At 34.6% G+C, this 21,391-nt stretch overlaps 1 protein-coding gene across 5 annotated transcripts in view; it reads left to right on the forward strand.

Annotated features, from left to right (window-relative positions):
- LOC105199492 (protein tincar) overlaps positions 1 to 21,391 on the forward strand; it is a 164,693-nt gene that overhangs the window by 74,888 nt on the left and 68,414 nt on the right. For all 5 annotated transcript variants that reach the window (XM_039459147.1, XM_039459148.1, XM_039459149.1 and 2 more), the window contains one exon: positions 3,358 to 3,405. The gene's annotated coding sequence lies outside the window, so the exon portion shown is untranslated. The remainder of the gene's footprint in view (positions 1 to 3,357; positions 3,406 to 21,391) is intronic.

Here is a 21,391-nt window from a genome sequence, read left to right on the forward strand (position 1 = left end):
TTGGAAATGCGCCCGTGTGGATAATTCGACGACATGGCTGCATGCCTTATTTCCGCACGCTCTCATTCCTCTCTTTCTCTCTATTTCTCTTCGTATTCCAACAATGCGTGTGGCCATTGCTTCTAAATTTGATTCTCATAATTGCAAATTTTGGCTAATTATACAGCGAGAAGTAGATAAATTATGTAACCAAACCACATGCAATTTAGATGTAAATTGGTGGTAGGAAAATTCAAATGTATGAAAGTACAAAATTTAATATAAATACATAGGGTGTCCCACCATTAGCGCATTTTCTTTTAAAGATTAGATATTCGTACGTATTCCTGAGATAAAAATTTTGAGATAAAGATCCTAATACAAAAATATTTACGCTCTAATACTTTTCAAATTATATGTAAGCTATTAAAGTTTATAGCAATTTTTTACTGTTATATATACAGTGATACGGATAAAAAAGAATCCTGTTTTCTAATAATGAGGTTGAAATTATATACGTATACATATAGATAGTAATATAATTCTTCTATTATTAGCAACAAATGTTTATAGGTAATAACAATTTTGTAAAAATGTTACGGATTACTCTGGTAGAAATGTATGCTATTTTCTTATACACTCATTTATGATTGCTGTTTAGTATTACTGTTATTAGTTGTAATAATATAGCGTAGGAAATGAACAACTTGATAGTTTTATTCACGTGCCAGTTTTCCTGTGTGTGATAAAAATATGCATAGACACCTCTAGTATTAATAGACTTTCAGACTTATTTATTAATCAATTGAATAGTCCGTTTATTATCTTGTTTTTGTTTAGCAAATAAATTCAGATTTTTGTGCATAGTAATTATAGGCGAAGCGTACATTTTGAGTTGGATTTTAAGGGGGTATTCTAATTTGAAGAAGCATTTTAAACGCTATTTTTACGAATTTTTGGCTCTGAAAAAATCTACAATATTGGTGTTTTGCATACATTATTTCATTAACTTTAATAATTTTATAAAAATTTAACTTTTAATTGTTAATATAAAATAGTGATATTATTTATAAATACGGCGTAATTTTAAAAATCCTGTTGATACTCTTTATACGTTCTTTGTGCTGATCTTAAATTAACGATCCAAAGATCGTTTTATTGTGGTTTTATTTTTCAATTACTAGATAGAAACAACATATCCAATAATTGATAAAAAAATAGATAAAATTTCTACCAGGATAAATACAAGTATTATCACGCAATATTTATTATTTATGAGAAGCAAATCGTCATATATAATATTTGATACTTTTTTTATAAATTTATACTGTTTGTTTCACGTCTTAGAAATTCTCTGGTTAATAAAATTACATATCGATGAATTATTTGATAACTTTTTGTATGATATAAAATATTAAAATAATTTATTGTAAGGTATCAAGTTTTTGTATTATCAGATTATTTTACTAGATGTGGTCATACAGTATTTATTATTTTTGGGTAACGAGTTCCTACATGAGAATTTATAAAAGAAAGAAATGTCACATCTTATTTACTTCTCATAAAATATAAGTATTGCGTTATAATATCTATGTATTCTATCTCTTTGTAATATTATTATGAAATTGTTATTATCTACAAAACATTTATTCGAATAATAGAAATTTATTATTTTCACGTATTTTAATCATGTTATTACAATAGAAAACATTTTTTTCACTACAGTAGACTGTATTATGCTTGAACGTGTGAATTTCAGTTATTACAATTGGTAAACTTTACTCTTTCGTAATTAAAAAGGTATTATAGTCTCGACATTTTTATTATATTACGATTTTTGTCTCTAAATAATCTTGGGAGTACTTCAGGAGAGTTTTCAGAAGAAAATGCAATAATAATATCTTCAGAGAAACTTTCAAAATTATAAATTATACAAGAAAATATAAGATAATATTGTAATACATTATGTTTTTGCTAAAATATGTTCAATTATGTCGATATGTATTCTAGTACATTTTGTGTAATCAATATATAATTATCTCGCAATATCCGCATGTACAAGATCCACGAATCACGAGACTAGATGCATCGCTAATTGATTAACGCTGACAGTGTAGCCGGCCAGCCGCTAATAATCGTGATGCCGCCTGAACTTCAACCTCGATAAGAAGCGACTTCCTCGATCGATGTGCCCGCCGCGGCGGTTAATTAATGTTCTCGGGTATTTGCGTCGTGAGACAGGACCAGATCGATAAATTTAGGAGGGCGTGGAGACTAGTTTGCGTGTAACATTAGATAATTGTCTTTCTCTCTACCTTGGCCAATTATACAAAGATCTATTTTGAAATTATCAGCACTTCTATCCTAAGATAAAATTGTTGCGCAAATTTAACTGATCATTTAAATTTATCAAATTTGTATAAAATTAATATTTGCATTAAATTATTCGTGTAGTTTGTAACATAAAGACTACATTTAGCAATCTTCCTCACAATTTATCGTAATTTCGTGTAATAAATTTATATAATTGTAAAATAATGTTTTATTGTTTTTATTTGTATATGCGTAATAGTTTTTAATAATATTTAATATAACATCATACCACAGTAATCTTTAAAATCAACAATAAATCTCATATCTTAGAATCATATCATTGATATTTTTGTTCAATAAAATTTGAAGCTAATAATATTGCCACATTGATTAATAGAATTTAATTATAAGAAATTATTTAAATGAAATTTAAACTTTTTTCTCAAGTGATTTTCTTATATTTTTTTCTCTTGCTGTCATATAAACGTATAAAGATGGATTGGTAAGAGAATCTTTCATTTCGTATTTAAGTTATTACAAGATCAATAACTCCATCCGCAGCTCAGGCCGGAGTTGTCTTGCTCAATTTTCTTGCCTTCATTTCAGAAATGTTGCGCGTACGTATCAGCTTCATTCGTGAGTTTGCAACTTCTGCGGCCTGTGGAACGAGGTACTTTAAACTGATTGCGAGTGATGTGCTGGTGTATCATGCCTAACATGACGTAGCAATCAGGTTGCCGTGGTGCCTTGAGTTTTGATATAACCATAGCAGGGTGCTCCCCCGTGCATTTATGAATACGTTTGCATTCGGCCTAGCAAACGTTTCTTGCAATAACGCTGGCGCGTGATGTTTTTGTTGGAATCAGGAAAAGATCGTAATACGTCGTAATAAGTCGAGATGCGCAGTTAATTTTTGATGATAACGTAACTTTGCGCCGGAAGGCCATTTATGAAATTGCTCCCTTTGGAGAACCGAATATTTCCCGGCTATCCTTCAAGCCCGCGAAAAATAGTCGGGCTAGGCGTTCCCTACCAATCTAATAAAAACTTCATTCTCCGTTTCAGATCCGTTCGGTGTCCAATTCTCGCACGAAGATAATTCACTGCTACTCGGTAAGTCCATCAGCCAAACAATTAGACGGTTTCCTTTCCGTCTGCGTTCTGCATGTCGCGTCGCCGAGAGATACAGCCCGCGTCCGTATTCCTGCGTACATACAGCAGCATCTGCACGATAATCGTCCCGCTCCGCCGTTCCGTTTCGAAGGCAATGAAAATTGCAAGGGATAGATGCGTTGCGCAACTGTAATCCGAGCCGCGTACATACAAACACGCGGCCTCGGGCTCGAGTGCATGCGAGCCTCCACACGAGCCTGTGCACGAGGGTGGCTCGGGAAATACAGAGACGGACGAAACTGAGTTAACTCATAGACTGGTGCAGCTATTTACCGACGCAATCGTTCGTAACCCGAGCATCGTCGTTCCGTAGGAAAATACGAGCAAGTTCTCGAATCAGACCCGGCGGAACAGTTGAGTTGCAGAGACACGCTCGAATTGCCGCATACCTTTCTTACCCCATCCGCTCCGTCCCGATCCGTTGTCGAATCGATATCGCGATCGCGCGCGATCGTGCTGAATTGCCTCCCTTATCCAGGGAAATTCCTCGGCAAACTTTTAATCTACTCCGCGCGCGAGTCCGATCCTCTGAGCTTCAATCGCTTCGCTTTCCGCTCCTTTTTTCTACCCGCTTTCCTCTTCTAATATACTAATGCACGCTGCTACCCTCGATACTGCACCATCATCCGCGGACTACTTTTTATGCCGCGAAAACTCAATTAATCTCAAGACGTTCCGTTCTTTTCCTGCGGTGAAAAAACCATCCTCTTCTTTTATCGATCATCTATTTCTAAGCGTTTCTTTTCGCCTCATCATTTGCGCAACGTATTTTTCAATTTAAAAAATTTCACGTTTACTCTATTTAATGAAAATTATATAGCCGTAATTTATTGACTTTACATATTAAAAATAGTTAACAAAATTTAATTAAATAAACTTTCTTTTTTTTAATATTATTTATATCCACAGTTAAAATCTCTATGAATTTTTATACAGAATTGACTTCTAAAATTATAAACGTTATCAGCGCTTCAATAATTTAAAATTAAATCTAGACAAAGATCAGATAAATTCCATGTGAACGTATCGCTTAGACAAGATAGAGATGATTTAATATTAAATTTATCTTTTTAAATAAAAGATACAATTATTTCATTTTATCGAAATAATTTTGAGATATCGCTGTTGAGCGAAACAATTTAAGATATAAAAACAACATGTGCACATTTTTATTTATAAATTTTTATTTCTTCTAAAGACAAGTGTTCATTGAATAATTCAACCTGACAAATTAATAATCTTTTGATTTGGATCAGTTAATACTTACGCAAATAAAAATCAAAGTTGAAAAATATAGATGAAATGTGTAACTCACATTATAATATGACTAATAAAATTGACTGTAGTTTTGGGGCAATTTTTGCTGCATTCCGCTACTGTTTTTAGATTTGTTGCAATTTGTTATCATTTTTTCTGTTAAAATACACAGTAACTTAGAAACTGAAGCCAGGAGTAATATTTCATACTTATTATTTATATTAAATTATAGTAGATAATTTGAAAACGGTAACACTTTTTATATCTAAGATAAAGCTATTTTTTCTTGCTTATCTTAGATAATTTTATATAACAGCATACAGTAAATGTTACACATGCCTGCATCGTTTTTTTTTTAAATTGGATAACAATTGTATGCCGCTATACAATTTTCATTTTGCTGCAATTTTTAAACCGTATTTCAAGCTTGTACATAGATTCAGACCATAACTTTCAACAAATGGTTCAGTTTTTTCGATAGAAAAAAAAATTACTGCGGCGTTTCCAGCAACCGAGCAAGTTAGCGCACGTCCGTTGTTGTTGAAGTTATCTGAGTGATTTCCTTTTTCGAATCACGCACATAACCTGCCGACAGAGCCGAAACTGGCTCCGAGGTTCTAATTTCGCCCAAATCCGTTTTATTCTCCCTACTCGTCCATTTCTTTTCCCTCGTGGCAGTTGTATACGTCGATTCTTTCCCCTGCCGGAGTTAGATAATTGCTTTCCCTATCGAAACGTTGTTCTTACGAAGATGAACAGCTTCCTTCCCCGTTCCCACTCATTAATGTTTGCTTTATCAGAAATTTAAATGTAGTACACATTACTAAAGATTTATTTGAATAATACAACATCATAAATATTCCAGTTTCTTTTTAAGGATTTAGAAAATTATTTGCAAATTTATTCACGTAAACACAGCGCAATCCTCGAGATACTCTCTTTGTAAACTAATTTATCGATTTGCATGCATCTGCAATGCATGGAAATATATTTCCTAGCATTGTCGGCGCGTTTGGTCTTGATTGCGATTTTTCACCATTAAATTCTGCGAGAAATGTAGCAGAAAGGGACGGCCAAACTTTGTCTATTAAGCCTGCGACACAATGTAAGTACATGAGCACGTAAGCAGGAAACCTCTTAGTACTTCCAACTACTTCGAAAGACGCAATTACATATTTCTTAATGTGTACGGCGTACGTGCTTAGGTTACGTGCTACTTTCACCTTTTAAGATAACGACGAAGCTACAATAGGTAGATCGCGCTTGTAAAAAAATTATTTATGCAAAAACAATGTATTATAGTGGTGTATACATATCTAGCAACATGTCTTTTCATATTTTTAAATATTCAAATATTAGAAATAACTGAGATAACGTAAATTATTTTGACGACGGTGACAATTTTTAAAATTTGTTTTGCATTTCTTTTACAAAATCAAATTGCAGTACTAGACCGATCATATTATCTGTGATTAATGGTAACAGAATCTAATTTTTATTAAATACTTTATAAGATATATTTATTTATATTGGGAAATAATATAATCTTTTCGTTATATAATCGAAATCATTTACGATTCTTTCTATTGCGTTAAAGCGAAATGTCGGTCTCTTTCCTTCGTCAAATATTATTTTCTCTTTTGAGTTAAGAATCTGTAAAAATGGCGGAAGGGTCGCATGCCTTGCCACATTATCCAAGACTCCTGCTACTCCCTTGAGAATGTAAGACAAGCAGACCTAATGCTCACAGAGTAGCAATATGGCAGCAGCAGTCGCGAAACATTTGCTCCCTTAATCTAACGTAAGACGGTGCCTGAGGCGGGTTATTGAATTGTGAAGACTGCTCTCTTCAGTAACAATGCGCCTTATTCGCAAGCTAATATTTCTCTTAATCAAAAAAAAAAAAAAAAAAAAGAAAAGAGAAAAATGACAAAGGCATTTCCGATACGCTTACTGTTTCGCCAAATCGTTTGGATATGAAACGCAACAGATTATTGATGTTGAGATATGTTTTGCTACGCAAGACAATTGCTTCAACTTTAAAACACACGAGTTATCGAGCTATCGCAGAGACAAAAAGTATACGTACAGCGCGAATAATTACTGACAACTGAGTTCTAAATAATTTCTTCGCGTTTTTCTGCCGTACCTTTAATCGCGAATGAGGCGTATATATTTGCAGATTGCTGGATTTATCATCTCAGAAAGATATCAACTGTTCCTTCCCCGCAAACGGTTCCCTTAATGCGTTATGCAATCTGCTTTTATCAGATATTTATTCAAGACATTTCTAAATGGGAAGATGTAGATACGGCGACGTTGATATTACTTCCAATCTAAATATAATTCTCCCCCTGAGATTTACTTTCCACCGGTAATTTGCAGACCTGTTATTGCAATCCATTATTGCTGACTGTCTGCATCGTAACCAGGCATATTGCGAATATTTAGCATTTTCTGGAGACACAGAGAAGGCGGGAGAGGGCAGGGCCTGCTTCCCGTTCTAGCGCACGCCCGAACGTGAATCATTTCCGTAGTCATATGACGTCCAATATTATTGGACTTGCCGCGATGCGAAAAATATCGCTGGCGCAGATGCGCTATTACGTGGGCGAGAAATAAGATGCGAGACACGAGACCGGTTGATCTGCGGACCCTTCGACGATCGTATAGTTTCTCTGCGGAAACTGGCGGCTAGGTCTAGGAAGAGAGCATCTTATCCACCCCCTAGGAAAGGCCCCATCTTTCCGGTCGGTGATCCACGAAGTAGAGAACCCAACCCCTCTATTCACTCCACCTATTCTCCCTCATCTTTTCTCTCACCATCGAAGAAGAAATCGATTTCCTTCCGCCTAGGGGAACGGTACGGTCCTCACAAAATAGCCAGTCGCATTTATTCTAACGACTCCCAGCAGAGTCGGCGAATGCTATCGAGCGATGCGACGTAGTCTCTAGATTTTAGAGCTAACGTCATAGATATATATGCTGCGTAAACCATAGAAAACTATACTATATATACAGCATGAATCGTAAGAAAGCATACGATTTTGATCAACAGTTTCAGCATGTGCGGAATTTATGTTTTTTATTATTTATGTTGTTTACAAAAGTTTTCAAGAAACGTTTGCTATTTGTAGATTTAATTTTATTATATTCAATTATATAACAATAATCAGAGTTTACCACCAAGAAAAACACGGAAAACCTGATATTTTCAGGAAACTTATCTTTTATTCTTGAGAATCATAGAAATTTTCAAGGAATTTTATTGATACTCGGGGACAATTTTAGAATTTTACTTTCAAATTTAAACTTTCTATCTCTTTTTACCTGAGAAGGTTATTTCTTTGATCATTTTTTTCTTGGAAATGCAAAATTGATTACTAATAAATATTGTATATATATCTATATATTATACATTTTCTTGTGATTTACGAATTTTTATTCAAAAAATTAAGGACAATATAGAATACATTATTCTAAATTGGTTGTCTATTTAATCACTTTTCGTATATTTTCGATAAACTACAGAGATCCGCGTATTGCAGACAGATCATTATATTCCATATTTAGTTAATATTATATTGTGTTTTTTTAGCACTTTCTTAAATCCATGTTTTCTTCTTTATGATTATATGATTAAGAAACATTATACGATATAATAAAATGAACTTATTTCAATGCTTCATTAAATTTTTTAATCTTACTTGCAATTTTGAATAAAATTCTTGGTATTCTTTTACAAAATTTGAGTAGAGGAAAGTCATCAATACTGACATAACACTTTGTTTTCGAAGATTTCTTAAACAAAAGCTAAACAGCAAAGCTTTATAAACATGAATACAAATTATAAAGTATCTTCTATCAGATATAGCAGTTTTTGTAATACTGTAGTTGAAAATTTTCAAGTTATTGTTTGCTCTCACGGAAAGAGAGGTGTGTCATTTTATGCTGTATGTACAACAATTTTATATTCCCAATAGCAGTACGAATAAAATATGAAACAGAAATATATAAAACATAAGATTAGCAGTCCTATGTCACAGCGGTTCTTAGTGCTGAATAATAATTTTTAATTTTTACAATCTCCAGCTTATTTGAATTGCATGTCGCATGTTCATCGGACTTGAAACACTGTTATGAAGCCTGAATACGTAATATTAATGCTTTAGCTTTTATAAAATTTTTCCTCTCCTAAAATAATTGTATTGTGAAAAAAATAACACATCAGCCAGGATTCGAACCTGGATTTGTCTTTCCGTGCGAGTGTCCTATTGACTACCATTTTGACTACCAAGACATGTAGTGATACTTATTGCAATAATTAATATAGTAATCATTTTATGTGAAATGAATGTCGTCTTTAAACAATGTGCAGTAAACAATAATAAGTTAAATCCGAACATCCAAGGATGCGTTCAGATTTCCCACCCGGGTGCACCCAAATGTCGTTTTATCTTTGTTGTTTACCGAATGTTAAACAAGGATAGAATGATGCTTGGGTGCACTCGGATGAGGAATCTGAACGCAGCCCAAAATGTGAAACATAAAGATAGCAGGCCTATGTCAGTCACAGCGATTCTTAATGTTGAGTAATAATATAAATAAAAGAGAAATATAAACAGTGCTAGATAGCTACAAATATGTAAAATGATCTAATATTATCAATAATATACTTGCTGTTGTTCAAACTGCAATTTGCAAGAGAAAATTGTGCAATTTTATTTTCGCTTTTCAACAATTCGTTTTTAGCAGATAAAAAAAAGCTATGAATGTATAGATTTTTATTTCTTTAATTATCTCAGCAGCTCATGCTTATATCAGTACAGTGCAATATTAATTTCCGCGAAATAAGAGGGCCGCTTTAGGAGAGCTATGTCAGTATTGCCGACTTTCCTCTAACACTTTTATGTTTAATTTTATTACTGAAATTTACATAAAAAGATATATTTAAAAATAGCATATGAAAATAAAGTTCAATCTTTTATAATAGTGATGTACAAGTGTTATTGTTAATGTCAGCTTAAATAACGCAACATAACATATATTTCTTTTTCTTTTTTAATATGTTTCTTTCTTATATGTTTCTTTCTTAATATGTTTCTTTCTTTCTTAACATAATAATTTTGAACGTAAAGTGATGTAGAAAAACGTTTTTCAATTGATTGATTATGTAACAGCAACTTGCTTAAATTAAAAAGGCAAACGATAGCAACTCGTTCATGTATGAGAAGCTGAAAGCATCATTTGTTTGTTAAAATCGATTTTTTGAAGATTAGGGGAATGACTTGCCTCTTGTGCGAGATACCTAAGAACATTTATTTTTATGACGCCGAAGAAAAGTGAGTAAACGACGAAATAAACGTATAATAATGATTCGATATTGGGGGAAAGCTGCGACAAGAGCTCTTAAGCTATCTAGTTGGAGGATTTCAAGGAGCAAAAAAGAGATATACATTCATAATGTAAAACGTACTTTGGATATGAAACGTACTAGCGATAGAAAATTGTTTTCATGGCTAATAAAATTTTTTTATCTTGTAGATGTAAAAGAAATATATTAATAGATTTGGAAACCTAATATTTAAATACTTATCTTAATTAATTAAATACTTGATATTTTAAGCAAAATGCCATGTTTATATTTTTCTTTTGTTTATATTATTATTGTTACATGGTATTATCAGGATTTGCCATTATCTATGCAAAATTATGTAGATAATATAAAAAATAGATTTACTTTGTTTTTATCTAGATGAAAAAAGCGCTAACTTTTTAAATTATCTAAAATAATGTGAACAATAAATATTGTTCTTGTAGTCTCAATTTTCAAGTTATCATGTATTTTAACAAGAAACTTTTTTAAAGTGGTAAAAATGGGGTTGCTTTCCAAAATCGGTATTGAAAATTTATAGTATACCTTACGTGAACTATATAGATTTTTAGTACTGCCAGTATATATCGAAACGCAACTTAGATTGCACAGATCAATAGTACAGTATAAAAATTGTCCCAAAACTATAAATTCGAAAACTTTTACAAGAAATTTTATCAGTTATATAATGTGAGTTTTATATTTTTTCTTCTTTTTAACTATGATTTTTATTTGAATATTGATTTCAAAGAGGAATATATTTTATTAGATTAAATTACTTGAAGAACTTTTCTTTTTGAAAAATAAAATTATAAAAATATTTATATATTGTTTTCATATTCTAAATTGTTGTGCTTAATAATAATATTATCTAAAAATTTATCTGGATCAAATCATATTTAATTTTATCTTTTATTTATATAAATTAAAATTAAATTATCATTATTTTATCTAAGCGCAACACTGGGTATTATATTACATCCATTTTTTTTTTTTTTAATCTGAGTTGTATTAATAGTATAATAATTTCTTTATGTCTGTCTTAAAACACATTTTATATACTCAGTTTTTTGAAGACTTTTCAACAAATTTTCTCGCTGTCGCGTCATCACCCGAGACGCGATCATCCTTTTCCGTAGGAAGGATTTCTATCTTGTGCATGTCACTTGTCGAGGAGATTCACAATTCAGTCTACCAGATTGATTTTCTTGAGATTAGGGCTCTAGTAAGCCGGCGCCCCGGCTGCATTAACTTCTTTTTTCTATGAGCCAGGGTGCATCACCGGTTCTAATAACATATTCCACCGCATGACGTTCTTTTACTCATCAAAATGCACGCGTTCAAGAATGTAATATCGTTCGCGCTAAAAGCTGTTCTCTGAGGCCTTGTTATTACAAGGAGAGATTTTTACCCGTAAATCTTCGCCCTTTTATTCGCAGGAGAGGCAGATAGTTGCAATTTATGCGTTTCACGAACGATTCTTAAGAATAACGTAGCTACATAAATTGAGAATCTTTGCAATATTTTCTTTGTTGCGTGCTGCTTCAAGTCGCGGTATAATGAGAGAGAGACATTTTTTTTGTTCGCTGCGAATTGTTTGTTTCTGCTCACTCTTGCAAAAACTTCCTTTCTTTATTACTTTGATAAAATACGTTTATTAAGTATTCCGACGGAGAGAGAGAGAGAGAGAGAGGGGGGGGGAGAACTTTTCTGCAATTCGTAAAAGGATAATATCATTACCAAAACGATTGCAATGGTTAAATAATAACGTATCATTTGGCAGCCGTTAAGCTGCCCGGTCTACGCGAATGCAAACGGGACACGGGGTACGGGCTGCATTTCTGCGAGGGTGTCGTAATGGTCGATGACTTTATTGCGTTCCATTCGATCTCTCGGAGTCGTGCCGTACGATACGGGGAAACGGACACTTTCTCTATCAAGCGGGAATGTATTCTCGAACACGATACTACGCTCGATTTGTTATACGGCGGCAATAAGTTTTCGCGGGAACGAGATTGGCGCAGCGAGATCGGCGCGGCGGGCGTTACGATCGACCTCGATGTTATATTTATTAAGACGTTATTTAGAAACGGCATCGAAGTGCCATCGGAATAAAATGTTTCTTTATACACGTCGTAACGTCGTGTGTCACGGAAGTATATTTTAACTTATCACAATAAGCGAGAAATGCGATAATACGTTCCATACAATCACGTCGTATTTTAGCACTGTCATTTTACAACGTACTTTCGTTTCGCCGTTTCGCGAGCCTCACAAATGTACCTTTAGTCCATTGACGTGACAAATACAACAAATCGCTTTTCTTTCCGATGTAAATATCGATCACGCGTCTGCTGGCCGAACGCGAATGGGCGAAAGCGAAAGCAATTACGATGCGCATTGACAATTCTCGCGCTATCGGACGGAGAATTATATATACTTCGGACAATTCTCAGCGGACCACGACCAGCATACTGTTCCGCGTTAAAATTAAATACCCTCGCAATTAATCTCGCATTTATGAGATTGTCGCGGGGGTATCGAAGGGTCAGACGGCTCGGAAAGCATCGTCGGGACGTCGGAGAGACGGAGAAAGGGGAGGAAGGGAAAAGTGGAGAGAGCGGAGGGTGAAAATTGTGTACATGCACCTATATCCGTCGTTCCGGGGCGAGGGATGTTCTGTAGCCATGGTGACACGCTGACTCATAGGACGGACCACTGACGCCGGAAGAAGATGGTTCGCGGGAGGGCTGGGCGGAAAATCCTTCGAAGGATTCCTTGCAGCTTGATCTATTATTCCGCGCGACGGGCGTGGGCGACTGTGATCCGTGCAATGACCTTGGCAATGTCCTATAACCTCGAGAAAACTACATCGCGGCGCGAGGGTGAGCCGAGGGTGCTCTCCTCTTTGCCTTTTCCTTCTCGGTCCTCTCGCTTTTATAACCGGGCACATGAAGATATGTCTCCCGAGTGTACGAAGTTATGTGACGCTTTTTATATTCTTCCACGTGCTTATACGTTTATTAACTTTCCGCAAAATTATAGTTGGTATATATACTCTTCTCTGACGGACGCATTTTATTATTGAAAGCGTCAAAGTGAGCTTTAGGAGGAATAGAAAGCAGAAAACTTTGCATTTTATTTTAAACACGGGTAATATGCATTTTAAAAATGTAACGTAAATTCGTTTTTATAACCACTAAAAATAAATGTTCGTGTAGCGTATTTTAGATTCATAAACGGCACAAAATTAAAAAAATTGTGTTTTTAAAATTTATAAGCAAATAAGTCGTATTTCTCGTTAACTGAAAATTAATGCGGTTAAATCTCATTTTAGTTTAATTAAACATGAAAAATTTTTAATTATATATAAGAACACAAGTTTTTGAGGCGCATCAATGATTGTCAAAATTCAGAAACATATATCAAAATTAAGGCTGTTACCGCAAAAGTGGCTTAACCAAAATTTGATTTCCTATTTTAAAGTGTTAATGGTTTTATAAGTTAATAACTTACGATGCAAATTAATAACCCATAAATTATTAATTTATGAAACCATTAACGCTTTAAAATGGAAAACCGAATTTTGGCAATTAGGCCACTTTGCGGTAGGCGCTTTAATTTCGTTTTACATTACGAGATACACACGATAACATTCTATCTTAAAATTTAAAATCTCTGAAATAATTGTTTTAATTAAATTTGAAAAATACTTGTCTGAGCAAACGCCGTTGATTATGCGTGAGTTATTGAGTGTATTTTACACTCGATAATTAATACATACAAATATTTATTGAGTGTATTTTACACTAATTAATACATCAGTAATTCATGTACAATCAACGGAGTCAGCTCAGAAAAGTATTTTTCAAATTCAATTATTATTCTCAGAGATTTATCTCATATTATTAAAAAAATAAAGATTTTTTTGTTTTTTTAGTTTTAGTTTTTTTAGGTTTTTTAGAATTTAAGGATTCTAACAGTAATTGTAGAGCACATAATATCAAGAAATAAACGTATAAATATTAAGGCAATTATTTTTATATTGCCAATAAATATCTGCATTTTGCTTGCAGCAAAATAAGCTGATACATATCTAAATATATGCGCTACATATTACGTGAGACAGATACGAGGCGAAGAGGGGGGATGATAGAAGATGGCCTTAAAGTCGGAGATTCTTTCGGTAGCGACGTAACGAAGATAAAGTACTGTGGCTTGTGAAGGGTCTTGTCTGATCTCCACAGTCACGCGAGGTATGTACTAACGATTCGGAAAATACATCTTCGTTGCTTCTTATGAAGAGTGATAATCTGCGGGGACAGGGATCGGTTCCCTTTGTCAATTAGTTATTTATAAATTATTAGAATGTACAGGCAACACTTAGATTGCTACCCTCTCTTTCCCTGATACGTTTGGTTCCTTATCATTTCATAAGTTTCCTTGGTTCATAATACGTTCTACGTAGCCCGTCGATTTTCTGTTCAGGCCAAGAAATGTGTATTTCTTTAAAATTTTGTTATAGAGAAAAATATAATTATAAAATGATTTTTTACATTATGCGTAAATACATAATATATACTGTACAATATTAATTCCGTTGGTCGTCTACCTGGTGTTGCAATCAGTTTTTTTAATTCGAGATACCAATTCAAATCAAATACCATTAATTTTTAATGTCCTATTTTATGTAATCATTATTGATTAAAATTGGTCGATTGTTTGTAAAAAACAATTCTGTTGCTTCAAAATGATTTTCGAAACCATGCAAGTACATAAAAGTAATATTTCTTTTTTTTGTTTTAGTTTACAGAAATTAAAATTTTTATTTTATCACACGCGCAGTCGAACATCGTTACTTGCGTATGTCACTTTAATTAATGAAATATTTACTACTTACATAATTATTAATGAATGTTAGTATAATTTATAAAATAATTTTATTATAAATGTTAAGTGTTTATTAACTAAATATCCAATAAAAGTATTTTTATTTGTTCTGTTTTGTATTTTGTATATTAGATTTGATTTATAATATTCTTTGTAATTTTCTTTTCATTATATTTTATTTTATAAATTTAACCATACTACATCATCGATAACCCACGCGGGTTGGTAAATAAATTATGTAAAATAGGTTCGGCACGAAACACGTCAATAACAAATCATAATATTACATTTATGATAAAAGATTAAAGATAAAATCACGAAGATCAATAGAATTGCGATAATTACACCAACTAGATAAGAGAAATGCTTTATCGAATAATCTCGTAACTAAAGACGTTATCTTCATCTTTTCTGCGAAACCTCATTGTGGGCATGCATTCTCCTGATTTATCGGTATGATTGGTAAATCGTTAAGATCATTGAAGCCAGTAGAGGATCTATTATCTTCGAGATAGCCGAGACGCTTTCGCGGGAAATAGGGCGTAAGTTCGATGGAGCTGATTACCTCGGAAAAGAATGGGCACTCTAATGTACCCTTACTGAACGTCCTTTTGTAAAATATGGGACACCGCGCCGTTGTTGAGATTATCATCACAGTACGCTGAATATAGGCAATACGACCACGTTTAATAATAAAAAAAAAGACGGAGAGAAATGCGAGTCCGTACAAAAGGCTCGTATGTTTCTGTTCTCAATCAACAGTTCTTTCTCGTTTCGCTGTTTTGAGGTATCGAAGCCAGATATTCTGTTTTGAGGTTTCGAAGCTGGATATTCTGCTTTTATTTCTCTATCGAAATAACGCTGGTGGATGGATCATGAAAACAAAGAAGAACTTCTTGTATAATGATCACAGGGGCCATATTCATTCGCTTCAGAGATGAAAGAATAAAATAAAGAGCGAAGAGAAAGCTCGGTATGCTCGATGCTTCTAACATCGCAATTTACAAAATGTTTCGGTGTTGTTAACAGGTACATACAAATCTTATAGATGTTATTTATTGCGAAAGCTGATTAATGAGATTAAACAACGCAAATGTATTGATCAGAGAAATTGCTGTCGTATTTAACTTAATAATAAATTTCTAATTATTGCAATTAAACTTACATTTCGCAAATACGAGTCTTTCGAAAAGTTAGTACGAAGCAGTATAGTTCTATTTTACTCCTTTCATAGCAAATTTTAGCGCTGTTCCGAAAATATACCTGGTTATGTTTTCTCTTTTTGTTCTATTTCTATACTTCCGACAGTTCGAAACGTACGAAACTTATTATTTCGTTCGTTATTGATGAAGATTTATAAGCCTAGGAAACGTGTTGTCGAGATGTTTTTGATTACAAAAATAAAGATTTACCCAAAGGCGGTAATAAAGCAAACGAATTAAAGCATGGCATGGAGGCGCTTTTTTTTAAGGACGCTTAATGCCGTATATGTTGTACACAATTTGATTAAGGACGTTACTTTTTTCAGCGCATTCTTGAAATACATATTGTATTACCGTTTATAAGTTTTCGGGAACACTTGCCATTTTTTTATTGCATTTTCTGAAAAGTTAAATTAAAAAAAGTTTTTAAAAATTTTTGAAAGTATTTAATCGAATCAAGGACATTGTGACAACATTTCTCTCTTTCTTTTTTTGTAAACTTCTTAATTTTGAAATTAAAAAAACGTTTCGTAAAATTAAGTTTTTACTTAAAAAATTTGACATTATTGCAAAAAATTGATAAAGTATGTTTATAACGTTATTGATAATGTATGATACACGTGATTTTATTCACTTTAAATTCGAAGTAGAAAATAAAAAATTTGCATCTCTTTTAAAAGCAATTTTTATTTTATTTCAGCGTTATAGTTTGACAAATCATTGTCAGACAAAAATTAACGAAAAAGTTAAAAAAGAATATAAATGTGCATGCGTGCGTCTCTCTCTCTCTCTCTCTCTCTCTCTATATATATATATATATATATATATATATATATATATATATATATAAATCTTTGATTTATATATTGTATGGAAGCGCCGAATAATCTAGCGCCGCTCTGGCCTTACCCACGTTAAGAATATGTGCGTAATAAAGCCAAGGAAAAGGACTTCAAGATTACTTACGAAAGCTACGAGGGAACGAGAAACATTCTGGCAGTGGATTTATATCATTTTCTCAGGATTCTAGGCTTTGATACAAGAGAGGATTTTATTATTTCATGAAAGCTTTTGGCGACAAAAGAAAATCCACGTGTTGTTCAGAGAAGACAATACTGAGATACTTATTTCGACTTTCTTATCATTTGAGAAAATTTTACGTTTTCACGTAACACAAAACTATAATACAAGAGCACTTTGCCTTTTGTGTTTTAAACTTATCAATTTGAAGAATACAATGCACACATGCGGGAAAAAATGATTTTGTGTAAAGTATCCAAAATTTAGCTCGTTACAGATCTAAAAATAATTTTGTCAAATTATTACAAAAATTATGAAGAACGCTTAAGTTGAGCTTATGAGCAATACTGCAAAAGTTTTGGACATATTATCAAGTTTGAGCATCCTACGTAATTATTTTAATGGTCGAACAAAATTATTTTTAAATATGTATCTAGCTTAATTTTTAAATATTTAGCAGAATGGTTTTTTCTGTAAATAAAAGTCGTTTTGTGACACGCAAATTTTTATATTAAAAAATAAAAAAATAAGCTTTTTATAAGTGAGAATATGCAAGTATGATATAGTGTGTATAAAAAGTATTCGTATAGGGAATATTTTTTAAAACTTTATTTTAAAAAAGTAAATATTAATTAACAATTTATTACTAACAAACATAATAAATTGTAATATATATACATGGATGTTCATAAATTGTTAATTAATGTTTACTTTCTAAAAATAAAAAATATGTTCTTTATGAATACCTTTTACACTCGCTGTATGTTTACGCGATCATAGTAATTTGCTCGGATTTGCATACATAAACATTTTTTTTTAAACTCATGTTCGAATATTTCATCTCTAGATTAAAGATTTTGTATTTGAATGAAGGCGATTAACGTTAGACTTACGAACACCTACATTTCAATCCTAAAATCTCGAACTCCTCGTTGACGCGGAGAATCATTTGTATAGAGCGTGATGACTCCCAAGCATTCTCTAGAAGCAGAAAAGCAGTTCGAGCGTCGGCATTTAATCCGGGTGCGTTTGTCACGCGTGTCACGCACTTTACAGCCCCTCACGCTCCGGCAATTCCCTCTCGTAACGTTCAAGATCCTAGGAGGTCGCTCCCCTCCTTCTCGCTGCTCCTCCGTTACTCTACTTCCTCTCGTCATTCCATCCCTATACTACCTTAGCTTATTCACGCGGGTGACAGAGCGTGGTGAAGAGACGAGGCATGTCACAAAAGAGAGATAAACGTTTAACCCTTCTCGCGCGCGAAACTTCAACTCGAGACTTGAAATTTTGTGGAAAACGAGCCACGCATTTCGAAGGGACGATTTCCTATCCACTTCTCCACCGTTCTGACGAGGGTGACGCAGATTTGATGGTATTTAGAACCGATTCTTTCGAGAGAGACCGTCCTGATATGGCGAAAGTAATACGTTTCTTCGCGGTTTGCATTTCAATTGCCTGCAGGAACTTTCGTACTCGGGAAAATTAGAATCTGAAACTGCAATGTACCTAATAGAGTCTCGATCATTCGAACCTCGAGAAAAAGAGAATGGAAGAAAAGTTAATAGGACCTTTGCTCTACCCTGTTTAATCGAACGTGTGATATATCGTCAAAACGAAAAAAATCTAAAAGCAAATCTATCTCCTTTAATTTGATTGTTATTTCAGTGAACGAATTTATCAATTAATACAAAATATGCACTGAAGGGTTTGATAATAGTTACCAAACGTTGAGTGAATAATACCAAGTATATAGGGTGATTATTATTGAATGTTCCCATTTTTTATCATCGCAGCACGCATTTGTAATTTTTAATATAATAATATGTTAGAAATTCATATCCGTCGGTAAATCATGCTCCGATGGTGGGAACATTCATTAATAATCACTCTGTATATTACTAAATACGATAACATAATTATCCGTTTGGCAATTATTTACTAAGTACTTGGAAAAGTAAAATTGTTCTTGGTTACATTAACCGATCGTTTAATCGTGCGCACTTTTACTCAACATTTGTTAGCCATCTTCAAATACTTTTTTCAGTGGAAATGTGTTGCGTAAATGTTTTCTATGAAAAGACAAACAATTTGTATCAAAATAGCTCGACACACGAGAGCGCACAGTCAACTCTATTCTTTTTTTTTTGCATCCACCCAAAAACTGGCGACTATTTTGCCTGCGTTTTTTCTTGAATAGTTTATTTCGGCGCGGCGCAGCGAGGGCCGTCGAAAGTGAATGACGCAAATTCGCTTTCAGATAACCAGGAATTTCCTTCCGCGTGCAAACGCGCGCGCGATCGATCAATCATCATTCCGCGCTATCCCCCGTGCGCACCCCGACATGTCGAATGCTACAATTACCCCCGTGTATCGGTCCGCATTCGAAGCGGATCGCGAAGCGTGAACGCGCGCGCACATTTTCGCGGAGCGAATATCCGAGAAACGCGAGACGTCGCGGTAAAAGGCCCGGAATGTCTCGTCGTCGCGCGAGCTTTCGCCGTGGAAAATGGATCGACGTTTTACGTGCCCGCCTACGGGGGAAACGTAGAAGGAGCTCGCTCGATTCTTCCGGGTTATATAGACAGCGGAAATCGACTCGGTCGGAACAAAGGGCCGCCGAACCCGAACGGAAGGGCGGGCGGCCCCGGCCGATGAATCATCGATTTAATCCCCAACGGATAATCCACCGATGACGAGAGACCGCGCGTCGCAATTTTATAATCAATTAAGAAGGCGGCGCCTCGAGACGCGGTCGGGCGCGGGAGGAGCGGAGAATCGATAGGGTAGAAGTAAACGAAGAATCCCTTGCTAATGAGTCCATCAGCGGCGGCGTGAGGCGGGTTTAAAGCGCGCACCTGAACACCAGACGCGTTCGGGTTCTACGCCCCTCCATAGACCCGAGTATCTCTGCATACAGAAACTGCCACCTTATACCAACTTAACCGATGATTAATGAGAGGCGGAAGTAATTCGTTACTGTTCGTCCACTTGGGTTGCCCCAGCGACTTGTAACTTGGATACTTTACACGTAGATTATCTCTTTAATTAGGTGTAAACAACTAACTCTGATCTAAAGCCGGACGTATATACATCTCGAGCATGAACATTTATTTCAGGAAAGGAGACGTACTCGCGCGCGTCAATTCGAAAATGTTACGCGCGCGAATCGCGCGTTTCTACATTAAGAAATTTTAAATTTCACCACGTGCCTTCTCATCCCTTCCGTATTTTTGCCTTAACGCCGCGCGATATTTTGTACGCTGTACGGCAGACGCGCGTTTGTCCCGACGACCGTCATGGGGTTTATAAACTGGATGCTTCTTCGAGCACTCTCCACGTACTCAACTTTACATGCCGCTTTCATCATTTTTCTCCGCTCGCAGGCAATCATCCTCGCTATATTCCCTACGGTTTAATAACGCGGCTCTTGTATGTACATTACACTTGAACTTCCGACGTAAGACACTTGAACTTGCCGTGAGGTCTCGATAACGAGGCTTAGATTACATTTCCCGGCAAATCAGATACAAACTACTTCAGGAATACCAAATTAATTGCTGTTGCATTATCTGAACTGCACATCTATTCCAGAAATAGCCTTGTGCAATGCAGAACTTACATACCTCGCGCCTTTTAGATTTCTATCGCAATTCTTTTTTTTTGTCTGTTTCCGTCATGCAACAATTATTCCGGAGGCATATATAAAGCTTTATCAACGGTGATTTCATTGTGGAAGCCGCGTGTTGTGCAAATACGTCACGCCAACGTACATAGCTTATCAAATTCATGGAAATCACGGATCGATTTCGAAAACGAACGGTCTATAACAGCCTGCGGCTCATTGCGATCGCGATGCAAAGTATTCCGAAAGTCCGCAAATATAGCTCACAGCTACGCTCGCAATTCGCAATAGGTAGCGGCGTGATTGCACGGCTGTGTAAAAATTGTACTGTAACAGATGTTTGCGATTCGCGATCGATGGCGTGCAAATAGAACTTGCCCTAGTTTACGCAGGAGGACCGTACATGCACGTTTCTTCTTGATGATGTAGTTTATTATTGATTCGATATTATGTATACTAAACAACACATAAATAAACGAGTATATTCACTTACTCCGATGTCTAGTCGCAACTCAAGAATTTATATCGCTCAAATGCTATTTCAAGTCGTAAAATTGAATG

Source organism: Solenopsis invicta, chromosome 16 (genome assembly GCF_016802725.1).
Source record: "Solenopsis invicta isolate M01_SB chromosome 16, UNIL_Sinv_3.0, whole genome shotgun sequence".
In the NCBI taxonomy this organism is placed as follows: Eukaryota; Metazoa; Arthropoda; class Insecta; order Hymenoptera; family Formicidae; genus Solenopsis; species Solenopsis invicta.